The 15,563-nt window shown below is 37.1% G+C and overlaps 1 long non-coding RNA gene across 1 annotated transcript; it reads left to right on the forward strand.

Annotated features, from left to right (window-relative positions):
• Positions 1-236: 236 nt before the first annotated feature.
• LOC117671664 (uncharacterized) lies at positions 237-11,714 on the forward strand. Its single transcript, XR_004592967.2, has 2 exons — positions 237-506; positions 11,513-11,714. It is a non-coding gene; the product is annotated as an uncharacterized LOC117671664 (long non-coding RNA).
• Positions 11,715-15,563: the final 3,849 nt, after the last annotated feature.

Raw genomic sequence — 15,563 nt, forward strand, 5'->3', positions numbered from 1 at the left:
TTTTCACAACGCCATGACTGCAAAACGTGTGGAAGGAGGAGGAGGGGAGTGAAATACGTAGCTGGGACCGCTCCTGGGAGCGCCCCCAACCGGCTTGTAGTTGGCGCTGCGTTTCCCGGTTTCTTGCTCCCTCTCTCCCCAAGCCCTTCTCAAAGGCGGCGAAAGAAAAGTTGTATTAATTATAGCCAATCGCCTTTCTCGTGGTTCTTTTTTTTTTCCTTCCCGTCCGCTATGCTGCAGTAAAAGGAAGTCCACTTCTCGCTAAATGTGGTCGGATAGAGTGGAACTGAAAGCCTTCGAGGCGGCTCGTTTTCAGACGTGATGTGCTTTTTCTCCTCGTAAGATTCCCGTGCTTTAATTTCAGAGCAGAACAAGTATCGTTTTAGTAGCCGAAGAATTAATTTGTACATGTCCGGTCACGGTGGCGGTCAAAAGTACGGAATTTGCTGTCAAATTGCAGTCAAACTATGACAGCCGTGTGGTGTGTTTAACTCCTTTCATCACTGGTAGGTAGCATCAACTTCTCTAGAATTTGAACAGAATTAGGGGTAACTTGGATCTAACTCAAACGTGTGCCTCCACTATATATACTTAAATATTGGCTACCAGTACAACATCATCTCATGGTATGTTTTACAACAGTCTTTGAAAATAAATTCCCAAGTTCCTTGCCTGCATAAGGTTGTATTAGTTTGACTCAGACCAGTACAGGAGGGGGAAGGAAACCCCCCAGCCTTGACCTTCCCTCGATAATACTATGTAAGAGCGTCTGTACTGAATGCTGAAGACCAACCAATGATCCCTACGATAGGTCACTTCCCTGCATGTAGTTCCCTGTGGCTGGAGATATTTCTCACAGGGAGGGACTACTCAGGGTACCATCAGCCAAATTATGTCGACTGGCGACTCCCAGGGGGAGGGCCTTCTCTGTGGGGGCTCCAACCCTTTGGAATGAACTGCCCCCGGAGATACGGAATATCCCTGATCTCCGTGCTTTCCGCCGTGCCCTCAAGACCCTGATGTTCCAACAGGCAGGGCTAAACATACAAACATACGAATGATTTTTTAAATGTTATCTAATTCTGGGTTTTATTTAATTGACCAAACTAAGTGGCAATTTTAATTAGCAATTTTGTGGTGTTTGTGTGTCTATGTTTTTCTTGACTGTACACCGCCTTGAGTCCTACGGGAGAAAGGCAGTATAGAAATTAATAAATAAATAAATAAATAAATAAATAAATAAATAAATAAATAAATAATAAATAAATAAATATTGGGCAGGTGGTCCATCAAGGCATATAGCTCTGATTATGAGAAATTGGCAGCTGGGATAATTTTTTTTGTGTTCACAAAAACGCTCTTCAATTAGTCATTGAGATGGAGGTTGTTGTGCAAACACCACAAGGTGTTCCAGTAACCCCAAAAAAACGGTCTCTCTATCCTCAGTTATCTCTTCAAACCAGTGACAAGGGTTAAGAAAATCTTGCAAATCTGTAGCTTTCCTAAGTGCTCCATCTCTGTTACCTTTTTTTAAACTTTCCTTACCCCCATGGGAAAGACTGTGTGTGATTCTTAATGTTTCTGACCTCAACTGGCATACTGAAGAATTTTCTTAAAGTTAACTAGGGGTGGAAAGGTTCAGATGTACTCTATGGTGGCTGGAGGCCTTTAAAGATAGTTGTTGCACTTTCTGTTTGGGTATAAAGTGAGTTAATTGTCATAGTTGACTCTGTCATGTTTTCCTATTTGCAGTAGGAAATAGGAGATCTAGACAATATTTTTGATCATCAATAATCAAAGGCTGATATCCAAAGAAGGTGTTCAAGTCTTAAAACAATTCCTGATATCAGTTATGGACTTGATAAAGGAAGGCAAATTGATACTTGATTCAGATTGAACAAAGATGTTCTCAGTCAGGAGAAAGAGCAAGGAATAATTAGATTCTTGATTACCATTTAGAGGGAAAGGCAGGATATACAGCATACATTTTTCCCTGGCTTCCTTCAACTATCTAGTACCACTTTGTTTAGTTCATAGCTCACCCAAGAAACTTGTTACAGAAACATAGCTTGAGATGGAGAGAACCCAAACAGGAAGAAAAAGAAGAAAACTTGCTGCCTTGTATAATTTTGTATCCCATCCTCCTGCAATCCGTAATAAATTGCTCTGCTTATACAGCCCTCTTCTACTTTTTGTTTAAATATAGCAGGAAATGCCCATTACATCAGAAGATTGGGTAACACTGGGCTTAATTGATTGGAATATTGTGATCTATTACTTATATGCCCCCCTCATACCTAATACAAGATTAATGGAATAACTAGGGATGTGTAGAGTTTCAAATCTGGAATGAAAAACTGCATCATAGCAACTGTGGCAATATTATAGTGTTGGCAAATGTAACACGACCTTAGAAAGAAAGTAGGAGAAGCAAAATAGTTATTAAGTCCTGGGAAAGTAGAAGCATGAGAAAAAAGACTAGGGACTCAACTTGAACACGTTGACCTCAAAAAGGTACTAGCGAAGGTTTTGAACACACTTTCAAGTTTCTGTTAAAAGATGCTATAAGAATAAAGTAGCATTTCTGAAAATCCAGCAGCATCTGTTTTTTTGATGTGGACTATCTGGAAAGTCTTATAGTCATTTATTTTGTGACCAAAATGTGACCAAAAGAAAAAACAGGAAGGACTTCCAGTGGCTCCGCGCTCCCCGAATGGATCCTCCTTTAGGAGCTCCAGCCCCGTGATTCTGTTTGCCTCTAGAACAGCGAAAATCAGCTGTTCTAGCTACTCGAAACTCTCCCCAAGGGAAAAAGGGGGAGAGAAGAGCAGAAGGGTCTGGTAAAGCTCCCCTAGACCCCCAGGCTTTTTTTTTTAAGCCTGGGGTTTGCAGGGTGAGAGCTCCCTGAAAGCCCTTCAGTGCTCCGGATCCAGGACGATTCTGCTCTAAGCAGAACAAGGGGTCGGGACCACACCAGCAGCGCAATTTTAAGGACTATGAGAAAATTCGAACCTGGATGCTGGCAGAGCAAATCAGGAGAACAGAAAATGCAAGTATTAAACTTTAACTCCATTTAAAAGAAAAAGGAAAAAAGATGGCGCTTAAGGGCGTTTAAAATGAAACTTACAAGTGAAAGTGATCGTTAAAGCTGCAACATTGTAAAAGCCACCGGATTACGCGGCAAGAAAAAGATTTAAAGTGCTAGTGAAATGAAAAAGACTATGGTATTGACCTTAACTACTTTATACTTCTAAATTGTGTGGAAAATTATTGGATTTATTGACCTGATAGCTGAACAAACTTAAACTGGGAATTGAAATATGGTTGACATCAAGGATGGAGGATTATTACTATATGAGCTAGCAAATTTATAAGTTGTGACTCCAGAGGTTTTACAAGAACTTTTAAATTTCTATACTTCTGCTATACTGGAATCAATTGAAAGGACTATTCAAAATTATAATCTGGAGAACAAAAATGATTGCTGGCTGGAAAAGAGGAAGAAAATCAAACTAACTTGTCTTTGGAGCAGGGAAAAGAGACTGTCAGGAACACAATGGAAGTTCCCACATTGAAAACAGAGGTTTTGGCAGAGGCTTCTATGCAGTTAATTGAAAAGCAGCAAATAGACTCTTTCTTGCAGACTGATAAACTTTATTGTGACAATTCTTGGTTTTATAGACAGAATCAACTTTTAAGAGAGGAAGTGACTGATTATATAAGCAGGAAGAGTCAAAATGGAGGTTTCAAAATGAAGGAGATAACTTTTAGGAGAGAGCGATCTTCAAAGATGCATCAGTCTCAAATCTACATTCAAAAATTTTCGAAAATAAAAGCGGGGAGGAGCAATGCTGAAGGAGAAAGTATTATTGAAGATGAAGGATTGGAAAAAATATAGAAAGAAAGGGAGAATTGAAGATTAATTTCTTTTGGGGAGGATTTTAATAATAAATTTGAAAAGTCTATTGAAATTAGCATTTTTTTTTAAGTTTAAGTAAAAATGTTTAACTAAAAATGGATAGCTTTTTTAAAAAATGACTGGTATTAAAATGGTTAACTTTAAAGGGAATGGATAGTTTTCTGAAAGTTTTGAAATTGATATTTTAAAGAATGAATTTAAGAGTTAGAAATAATTAAACTCAATGGATTAATAGTATCTTTAAGGTTATATTTTGAAGTATATTCTATTGAAGTATTTTTTTGAGAGAGAAAGAAAAGAAAAAAGAAAAAGAACTAAACGAAGTACTAAAATGGTTAATTTAAAATTGAATGGATGCAAAATATTTTCTTTTTTTTCTTTTTCTTAAAGAGATATGCTTTAAAGAAAGTTTTAAAATGTTTAAATTAGAATTTTAAAAGGGGAGGCTGATGAACAATTTTTAAAAGAGGAGTTAAAGAAGGTGAGGGAGTTTTGAATCTTGTAGCAAGTTAGCATATTTTAGCTTATGTTTAGTTTAATGCTATACCTGTTTTTGCTTTGGGAAATTGGGGGTGGGGGTGGGGAGGGGGGGTTGAAGGTTGTGTGGGGATAAAATGGTTGTCTAATTTTTAATATAATTAAGAAATAGATTAAGGTATTAATAGAGAAGTAAGAAAAATGGGGGAATGTTATAATAAAGGGAATGACAATATTAAGATATGATAAATATTGGAGGAGTAAAAAGAAAATTTAAAAGATGTATTCAGAAGATATATTGAATGATTGATTATGTATTTGTTTGTTTACAATATTAAGATATGATAAATATTGGAGGAGCAAAAAGAAGATTTAAAAGATCTATTCAGAAGATATATTGAATGATTGATTATGTATTGTTTGTTATAAAATAAAAAAAACTTTGTTTAAAAAAAAAAAGAAAAAACAGGAAAAAGACCCATGTCAGACTTCATAACAATATAAAGTTAATTCAGTTCTTAAGGTTATCAATAAATCTAGTCTACATCACAACATATTGGGTTATATTCTCAGTTTTATGAAAGATACTTTTAAAAAATAGATAATAAATGTGTATCCTGAATCCATGCAATAACATCAGGGAAATAAGTTTCTTTCCAATTATATAAATCTTTCATCTGTACCTCCAGCTAGATACAGTCAAAATTCTTGATGAGATTACATTTGCCATGTTTTGAGAATATAGTTCATCATACTGTACACTAATAGGCAGAAGGAAGAAATAACCTCAAGAAACAAAGAGGAGTAGCCACAACCAAGACAGCAGTCAGATAAAAAAAAAAATCCAGGCCAGAACTATAACCTGAAAATAAACATCTCAGTCAAGACCCTCTGTATTCTCACAGACATAAAAAAAAGTGGGGGGGGAGGCTGGGAAGATTTTGTTACCTTATAATGAAAGTAGTATTAGCATGCATGACCTTGGTTTCCTAATCTGGCCTGACACATAATGAAATCCTTAAGTATATTTCTGGTCAAAATATTGACATATGCAGTAATTTGAAACCAAAACAAAATAGTAGTTAGATAAGACTGTATCATATGAGTTAAAATCCTTTATATCTTTTTTATAATGCTAACATGAACAATTCAATCTCCATCCATCCCTTTTTAAATTTTCTTCAAGAGGTCAGATTAACATGAAGTAATATTTTATTACTTCACGTATTAATGTTTAATAATGATGAATTAATGTTTAAATTGTATACAAATTTTACATTTCTTAACACCTGTATCCATTGATTCTTCGAAACTAGATATTCCAGTTCTTTATTTCACAATTCAGGTGTACAACTGCAGTAATACTAACTTTCTTTTTACTTTTTAATTCCATATAAAATCAAATTCTTGGTTTCTATTACAGCATTGCATTTCTTAAGGAACCTGAAATTGCAGGTGCTTTATAGATTGCTAAGGCATCTAGTCACACTGTTTCATTAGTACATGTTTCAATTGTATAATTTGTTAAGCAAATATTCTTGGTTAGTCATATTTAACAGGCAATCTCTCCAAGTCTTTAAAATTACTGTTAGAAACCAACTGCTTCAAAGTATTGATTCCAAGCATTCCAAAGAAACGTCTTTCCCACTATGTTCAAGCATGGGTTATTCCTCATCATCAGTTTCTATCAACAATGAAATGTGTCTGGCAGCTTTTGAAGAGGAAAATGAAGATCCCAGCTTACCTGAACCCTAAAACTTGCCAGTATTTCAAGGGTATTACACTATACATTTGTTCTCAAATAGGGCAATAGAGGAGCATAATCATAAAAAAAAAAATCATTCCTCCCAAAATATACTGTGCTTTCCCAAAAATAAGACCCTGTCTTATATTTTTTTGAACTGAAATAAGTGCTTGGCCTTATTGCAATGTGCTCAAAAGCCCGATTGGGCTTATTATCAGGGGATGTCTTATTTTGGGGGAAACAGGGTAGATGTTAAAATGAAAGGCTGTAAATTAAAGCTGCCATCATCATAAGGTAGCTTTATGCTAGCCAGAGATATCCTAAGGATTTAGCCTGCCATACGGTTTTTTCCCATTAGCTTATCTCCGTAAAATATCTATCGGGGTTTAACATGATGATCTCTCTTAAAATTTATATTAGACTTAGTGGCAATTTTAACCATTGAGTTATATCTACTGAAATTGCATCTGCACATTTAATTTAACATACTGAGATATATTTCAGGAAATAAATACTGTAAACCCAAGTTCATACCAATTATAAATTTTGGTCTTTTACGTTAATCTATTGATATCATGGATTCCAAAGGCAATAAGTTAGACTTGTTCCACTTAATGAAATAACCAGAATTTACCAGAATACCCATGTACAGTAATTGTATAAATTCAACAAGCTTGGTAATTACATTGCATAATGGTCAAGGATAAGATATTTTTGAAGATGCACACAGTTTTTGCTCAGGACTCTGTCTTTCAGAAGAATAATTCTCTAAAAACAGAATGGGGGGAAAAATTGATGCTGGTAAAATACTGGCCAATGAAAGATCTACTTTAAAAATGGTCCAAATGTGGCTGTGGCCTGCAGAGAAAAATACTCCAGGAAAATTCCCCAGTGCAACACAATGGGTGAGGCAGTTGGGAATTAGCTTGGATTATGGCAGACCACTCCATTTTAAGCACCTCTCTCACCTCCCTCCTGGTCACATGATAGAGCATTAGATGCAGACTGTCCCAGGTTTTCTAGTGAATGCACAGATACACAAGATTCAGCACAGAATAGGATAGCACGCCACACAGATAGTCTTCGAGTTATGATGGTAGTTGGGATAGGAATTATTGCCCCTAAGCAATGTACTGTAGTTTTTAGGCAAAATATCACATTGTGGAAAACCTTCAGAAAGTTTTTGATGCCTTCTGAAGCATCCCAAGAATGGCATGCCCACCCTTATCCAAACTCTGCATTTTGTCCTCATAATGCTTTGGAAAGTCCAGAAAGCTGCTGAGGCTCTGAAGCATCGCAAGTATGGGGTTTGCTATTTGGAGAATGGTACAAGCGGCCTCAGAAAGAAGGACTGGGGTAGCCAGCAGCTATCTCAGCAGCCAGGCCAGGTGTGCCTTAGCAGCAGCACAAGGAAGATGGCCATGGTCAATTGGGCAAGTCAGGAGTCATGGAACATAGGGCAGCAGGGGCTAAACAACCAAATTTTGATCACGTGACCATAGAAGTGCTGCAACAACTATAACTTGGGGGTGGGGATTTGTCCTGTTGCTGAATCATAATTTGAGGACTACCTGTACATTACTTTGTTACACTGAAGAAAATATAGCACTACCTAATGCCTACTGTTGTAAAAAGGCTTAGAAAGAATTCTAGAAATTATGCTGTGCACACTTTATCTTATTCAAGTTAAGCTTTTGTTGTACCTTCGTTCTTGGTTTTTTGTTTTTTTTTAATGCTGTTTGTAAGCCTCCCAGAGTTTCTTGACAGTGAAATGGATGGCAGGACATTTAAAATATTTTGGTGGAGCAAACTAGAGTTGTTTCGTTCAGGTTGGTATTTTTTTCCTCATGAATGAAAGCCTATATATTTCTCCCAAGATAATGTTGCAGAATCCAATCTGGGTTGGTCATGGGGACCAGAGATTTAGTCTTCCAAGCTTTCGGACTCATCCAGAAGCCTATCCTCAGGGAACTTCTCTCTAGCAGCATGTGTGCTCTGGGCTATTTTGTGTGTGGTATTTATATGGTCTCGGATTGTGTGTGGCTTTTTAGTTGTTGATTGGAGTGTTGATGGTTATTGACTTGTTCTTGGCTGTTGTTTCCTTATGCTGCCAAGCCCTCACCTCCTAATTACTTGATTTTTTTCTGTTGTGTGCACAGCCTCATCTACTAGAACTCAAGTTTGTTAGTATATGCTATATAATCTCTCTATATCTTCATATTCAGTGACTGAATATAAGCAAGATAAAATTATAAAGAAGACATTCTGTATAAATTATAAAGAAGACAATCTGAAACCTTTCAGTAGTACACAAAAGATGTTTTAGTGTTTTGGAAACTTTCTGGCAGAAGACAGATAAGTGAGAAACTCTGTGCTGCAGACAGGAGAGGAAGGAAGAGAAAACTAATACCCCCACCACAGGTTTTAATTAAAATTGGAATTTGTAGCAAGAAAAAAAATATTCTAGGTAAACACACTGAACGAAGGAAACATTTGTTCTAAGTGTTGTTTAGAAGAATAGGGGGAAAAGTGCTAACTTTTTTCTATGTTTTTAAGTTTAATATTTGTAGTTATTATTGTATCTTTATACACTCAGATTTTGTGTGCTTTATGCAAATTGGCATCTCTCTACATCAAAGTTGCTTCCACATAGGACAAGATCAGCGTCATTTTGGTATCTATTCAGAGTCTTATCTTTTCCTGTACATTTGTCTATTGTAGGTTCTTTTAAGATATTTGTCAGTGATTTGAATAGCAATATATCTTTGTCTTCTCTACCATTTGATGATTTTGGTATGATAATATCTAAAGTTAAAAGTACATATATATTATTTTTTTAAAAAAAAAAGACGTTTAATTCTACTTATCTCTTGTGAAATTGGCCTACCTCCCCACAAAGGAGGATGGGCTGATTTGCCTAGTCACGCACTTCAAGATTGCAGGAGCAGAGGCCGTGCTTTAGAACTGATTTCATTTTTCATTTTTTTCCCTTTTTGCCAATGTTTAGACTGTGAAAATCCTGCCTTTTTCATAAAGCAGGTTTAATGGAATTACACCAGAAAGAGGTATCCACTTGAAAAATAAGATGGCAGCAGTAATTTCCAAGCTACACAGCAAGAGGAAATGGAGCTAGGTGTATAGTCTCAAAAGGTCTCTGGGGTTTGAGACTTCCAGCCTTTCATTCTATAGACTTAATCATGATGATCCCACAACAGTTTAAAAAAAGAAGAGTAGTAGTATATGTTTCTTATGGAGGGAAGTTCACATTTTAACCATCTGGACATTCCTCTGTTATCTGTTTATAGAACAGCCTCTCCTACACAGGAGCAATGAATAACTAAGAAAGCCTTAAAGGCTTGGGTGATGAACTGAATTCTAAAGAATCTTCTAAACAAAATAATCCATTTGCTTAGATTTCTGTAACTTTGTATTCTTTTTAAAAATGTTAGCTTTTTAAAAATGGTGGAAGAATCTTTCTTTCTGTGGAGGTGGGATGGTGAAGGACTCTTATCAAGACAATCTGTCAAGTGTTTGAGTATCTTCTGCTGATTTTGAAACTAGTATTTTAGAAAAATTGAGTAAAGTTTGCAGTTGGTGATTAATGATATGTCTTTATCAGGAGAGCCTGACATTAAAGGCTTCCAAGTTCCATTCCCATACTAATTCTCTCCCCCCCATCCAAAAAAAAACAAGATATAAAAACTTGGTCCAGCAAATCAGCAGATTAAGAGGCAGGCCCCTTTATTTCAAAAACTGTGCACTTCTTGACTAGGTGATTCACTATATTACTTCTGATGGTATGATTCTTTTAAGATTTCTGTTGTAAATTATTCCCTACATTCATAGCTAGTAAGGTTGAGTATCCTTGGAAAATGAATAAGAAGTTCAGATGGCTTTCATGTGACACAGCACCTCTAGAAGCTCACTGCTTCAAGGAGCTGGTTAATTTAGGTTTTGCAACTTTTAAAACAGTTACAGCTGTATTTTACCTATAAAAAGGGTAATGGATGCATGAACAGTTGCTCACCTATGAAGGGGACAGTCTTCCTTTGAAATGTCCTTTTGGAATTTTTAAATAAGACATTTAAAAACATCCAAAACTACAGCTTGCCCTCATATCTAACTCTTTAATGCTTTAAATATCAGAACCGAGCAACACTTCTATTAAATTTAAGATTGGCACTGTCCTAGTCACTAGAAGCTGATTTTAAAAATGACAGAGTTCATTCTTTCAGCCATTTTTCTCCAAGTAGCTGAAATATCTCCCGATTACCAACTGCCAGTTTAGAGATGAGTTATCTACCTTTGGATTAGCTGCCTTTGACAAGTGTAAGGCAGCATACAAATAAAATAGTTATAACTATATAAAATAGAGAGTATCAAGCAAATGAACAAATCGTAACTGAAATCTATTTGACGGAAAAGCATTTTGCAATCCTCCTAGAAAGACACTACAAAGAGAAATGAGATTTGTAGAATAACTGAAACGTTACAACCATGCAGTTGTTGTAGTTGATACACTGCTATACAGTAGCATTCATAACAAACTATGGTGAGATGATGCTGCAGGTTTTCCAATTCTGTTTGAAGCTCGCTATACAATAAGACTACTCCAGAACAAGGTAATTGGTTTCTACTGTTGGAGTAGATACTTTGAGGAGTAGATACTGCAGAGAAAAAGAATTGGATGTGTATATAATGTTCATATAATGGGCACATGTTCTGATGTAACTTTACCGTTTCATCCCACAAGGGAAGTGGTTGCAACAGAGGGTAAAGTATTTCAGCATAGATACATATTTTAAACTCTGTGTCTATTGTTAGTGAATTGACTCAGTAAACCACCTCCTCTAGATTTATATGACCAAAATAAGGTCAGAAGGCTTTGATAACTACTTTGAGTCATCAGGACTCAGTGTGGAAAGTAATAGTTAGTGTGTTGGATTAAACTGGGTGAATTTTAAGAACTGAGGCTTGCACCTTTTGAGATAACTTTAAACTAATTACTGTCTCTCAGCCTAACCCACCTCGTAGGGTTTTGTTTTATCATGGTAAACTAGAGAAAGCCAAGCAGACCATCCTGAGCTGCTGATGTGGTGAATTAAAATTTATATCAAAATAGCACTAGTGCTATTAAATAGTACTAGTAATCGTCATCAGCATCTGGCTCATGCTAAAAGAACGGATGTGTGAAGTCTCCATAACAGGAAGAGTGTATTAACTAATTTTGGAGTTTGTTGAAGAGCCTACTGATGCATTTTCTATAGAATAAGACAGTGCACACCCTTTGAAAAAAGTGTTTTGTAATACAGGGGAATGTGTCCAAAGCAACTTCTGAATAAATAAAGAAGCTGTGAATTTTTTTTTTTAAGATTTGCCCCATTGCTTCATAAGCTGTTTCTAGCTGTCTTCATGTGTTCGTGTGTGCACAGCCATTTTACTTCACTGGGAAGAAAGGAAGGAAGGACCAGAATGCTGCTCTTGTTTCCACCTTGAGTCTTCTAATCGGACATGCATAAAATTGCATTGTAATACTATTTGCAGTTGAAAAAAATAATAAAACTGAGTTAAAAGTCTTTGAGCCATTTCCTAAAATGTAAGAAGCAAGCAAGGAAGCCTCAACTTGTTATATTATGTTCCACAATATACAGTAGATGGTTAAAAATGAATACACTAAAATCCCTAATAGAAAACAAGTGAAGAAAAACTCTTGAAAGCACATATAACACATATATTTTCAACAGTGTATGCAAACCATCCCCTAGCCAGGAGCATCGTGGCCTAGCGAGGCCTTCAGGGTTCTCTTGAAGGCCCGCAGAATTGGAGCTAACCATACTTCACAAGTTGTTCCTGTTCCAAAGGACACAGAATGTATACCTTGTGGATCCAATAAGATGGTATTGTTTATTGGACTAAAATACACCAATCCTGTTGTATCTTATGGGTCAATGAGCTAGAGATGGTTCCTATACTAGACCCTATACAGGTAGTCCTCAACCACAAGTCCTCAACCTTACTACCACAATTGAGTCCCAAATTGATGTTGCTAAGTGGGAAATTTGTTAAGTGAGTTTTGCCCCATTTTATGACTTTTCTTGTTAAGTGATTCACTGCAGTTGTTAAATTAGTAACATAATTGTTAAGTGAATCTGGTTTCCCCATTGATTTTGCTTGTCAGAAGGTTTGCAAAAGGTGATCACATGAACCCGGGACACTGCAACCATCATAAATGTGAGTCAACTGTCAAGCATACAAATGTAAATCACATGACCATGTTGTAACTTTGAACTGTCACTAAGTGAACTGTTGTAAGTTGAGGACTACTTGTACCATAAAAGGCTTTATAGATGGTAGATTAGACAGAACCTAATTTGAGTATCGGAAAACTATTCTGACATTTCTATGTTAAGGGTGTAATTTAGCTTGATTCTTTATGGATATATTGGATTATAACCACCTGTGCCCCCACTGTGCAGTGTTTTGAATTTGGTTCCAAAAAGTGCTTCAGAATAAACATGGGATCAACCTGCAAATCTTTAAAGCAAATGCATCTTTTCCTGGACGTGCATAATTGCTGTCTATAGTTGCTGAATAAATAGTCTCAATTGGTTTTGAGAAAAGTTGCAATTGCTTTAAGTGGAAGGATACCACAGAAGACATCTTTGTGCTCTGAGACTCTTTTTGTCGAATCAGTCCCTTCCCCCAAATCAGTATATGTGATGGTTGGGAGGAATGGGAGTTGTGGTCTATTATTTCTCTTGGGAACCAGATTAAGGAAGGCTACCAGTAAGTAAACGACATGAACACCAGCCAATCTTACTTTTCTTTTTGCTTTGCTTACTATTTTACTTCATCTATGGAGAACTGAAAATTATAGTCCATTTTGTATCAGAGATCTAGCCTAATAAAAATATTTCTCTAATCAATGTGTCTATTTTGGGCTGTGTGCGTATGTGTGTTTGTCCTTGTTATTCTACTAAAACATTTGGGAATGAATATATCTGGAGTAGTGAAGCTGTCATTTTAAACCGATACTAGAGTACAATTTCTGTCAGGATTATGAGAACTCCATTCAGCAACATCTAGAAAAACATTGTATCCTATCTCTCAAATGTATTTATTTATTGTATTCTTTGGGGCAGCAGAAAGCAAGTCTTTGTGTCATTTCTATTAGAGCTTTTCAGATATTTGGAAAATGTTATTATATCCCTACTCAGACTTCTTTTATCCAATTCCACATATTTTCCTATAACAATTATATGCAGTAATAACACAGAGAATGTATAATGTTTACATAGGAATGCTCCATAAAGTGGGCCACATTTAATACGATTATTAAAGGCTTTAATTCTTGGCACAGTGAAATGTCTGGGGACTATTTCAGTTTCTGATTATGCAAAATCAGCCTTTGGAAAGAACACTTTTATACGTTGAAATTGTTAAAACACTTTTATTACTTTCATTTGCAATATCAACTCTTCTAGCCATGACAACATATGGGACAATTTTTCTAGGAGTTTAGCTTGGTACAACTTACTTTATGAAATTTTTCCTCTCTCTCCCTGCCTCTTTCAAAATAAATGAGAGGACCTACTGTATACTATGCGGTCATTGGCTCTGCAGTCTAGAAGCCTTTCAGGAAAGGTGGAACTTTGGATCCAGTAGGAGCCTCACACCCAAAGAGAATCTATATCTGCAGTGGTTTCCATGGGTTTAGAAACTGACTGGCAAGGCTCTTTTCATCTGTAGAGGAGCTTCAGGTAAAATCCAATTCCTTGCACTAACCAAATCCATTTCCTGCAATACAATCCTGTCCTAATAATTTTTAGGTTTAGATTTGTCATGAGAACATTGTATATATTAAAGCATCATGTACTAAAATGGGTCACCAACCTTTTGGACCTCAAGGACCACTAATTTGTAATTTTAAATCCCCCAGACCACTAATATGAATCCAGAGAATCTCAATGTCGTCCTAATGTGAATATTTTTTTTTTCAATTAGCAATCTACCTGAAGGATATATGTACCTTTTGGAAGAGAAAGGGGAAGTTCAGATAGAAACCCCTTTTCTGTTCCCTTAAAAGCAGAACTAGAAAAAAGGAATTTTGTAATTAACTTTATTATCTTTACCAATCCCTCTAACTGGTCTATTAAATTGTGCCCTTTCTATATTTATAATATGCTTGTTTTAGATCAGGGGTGTCAAACTCAAGGCCTGCAGGCCAGATTCATCCCAAGGGGTGCTTAAATCTGGCCCCAGCCTGAAAATAGCAAAGGTCTGGCCTGCGATGCCTCTGGCAAACAAAACAAGGTGTAGGGGTGAAACGGGTGTCAAACTGGATTTCTTCAAGGGCTGGATCAGCACTGTAGTTCTCCACAGGCCAGCTGGGGTGGGGGGAAGGGAGAGGGGGGATGGACACTTCCTGCAGCACCTGCCAGCCAAAACAGGGCATGGGAGGGGCTGCGTGAGGTTCCTCGTGCCCCATTTTGACTGGAAAAGTGCTGCAGGAGGCTGTCTAGGCCGAAAATGAGGCACAGGGGGCCTCACGCAGCCCCTCCCATGCCCTGTTTTGGCTGGCAGGTGCTGCAGGAAGTGTCCATCCCCCCTCTCCCTTCCCCCCACCCCAGCCGGCCTGTGGAGAACTACAGTGCTGATCCAGCCCTTGAAGAAATCCAGTTTGACACCCCTGTTTCAGACAATACTGGAATTTATGTTTAATTTTTCAAAGAATCATGTCATCCTTTATAATGGTTCAATGCATTTTTAAAGTCTTATTTTTGTGATCTTGTACATCCTCATTGTACTACTCTATTGAAATAAGAAGTCAATGGCAATCATAATCGACTAAATAAATAAATAAAAATAAATCTAGGAGTCTCCTACAGCTTTCGGGGTCCCTTCTCTATGAGTCTCCAGCTGTGAGACTCTGTTCATTAAATTGGGTTCTAAGGGTCAGTTGGGATTGCCGTTGTTGTACTAGCCATCCTGCTGCATAACCACCTCCCTACCTGAACTCCTTGCCTCCATTTCTGGGTTGGCAATGAAGTTACCTCGATTTATGATTCTGGGGGATTTCAATCAACCTTCCCTAAGAATGGGATCTGAAGTAGCTCAAAAACTCATGGCTTCCGTGACAGCCCAGGTCATCCAGAGCCTAACTTGGAACAGTAATCACACTCTGGATTTGGGACTTCTGTTGGAATAATGGCAGTGTGATCTGAAATTGGGGAAGCTTTCAGTTTCCCCTTTGTCATGGTCAAATAATGCCCTGATTTCTTTGGGACTTTCTAGTGCCATTGTTAACTGGATTGGCTCAGAGCATTGGGGGTAAGTGGCATGGTGTTGTGCTAGTTCACTTCCTTCCTTCAGGGATAATTCCAGGCAGTGATGATTAGGGAGGAGAGGTCCTGCCTCCACCCC

This window comes from Pantherophis guttatus, chromosome 1, assembly GCF_059756535.1.
Source record: "Pantherophis guttatus breed Tessera chromosome 1, ASM5975653v1, whole genome shotgun sequence".
Taxonomy (NCBI): domain Eukaryota; kingdom Metazoa; phylum Chordata; class Lepidosauria; order Squamata; family Colubridae; genus Pantherophis; species Pantherophis guttatus.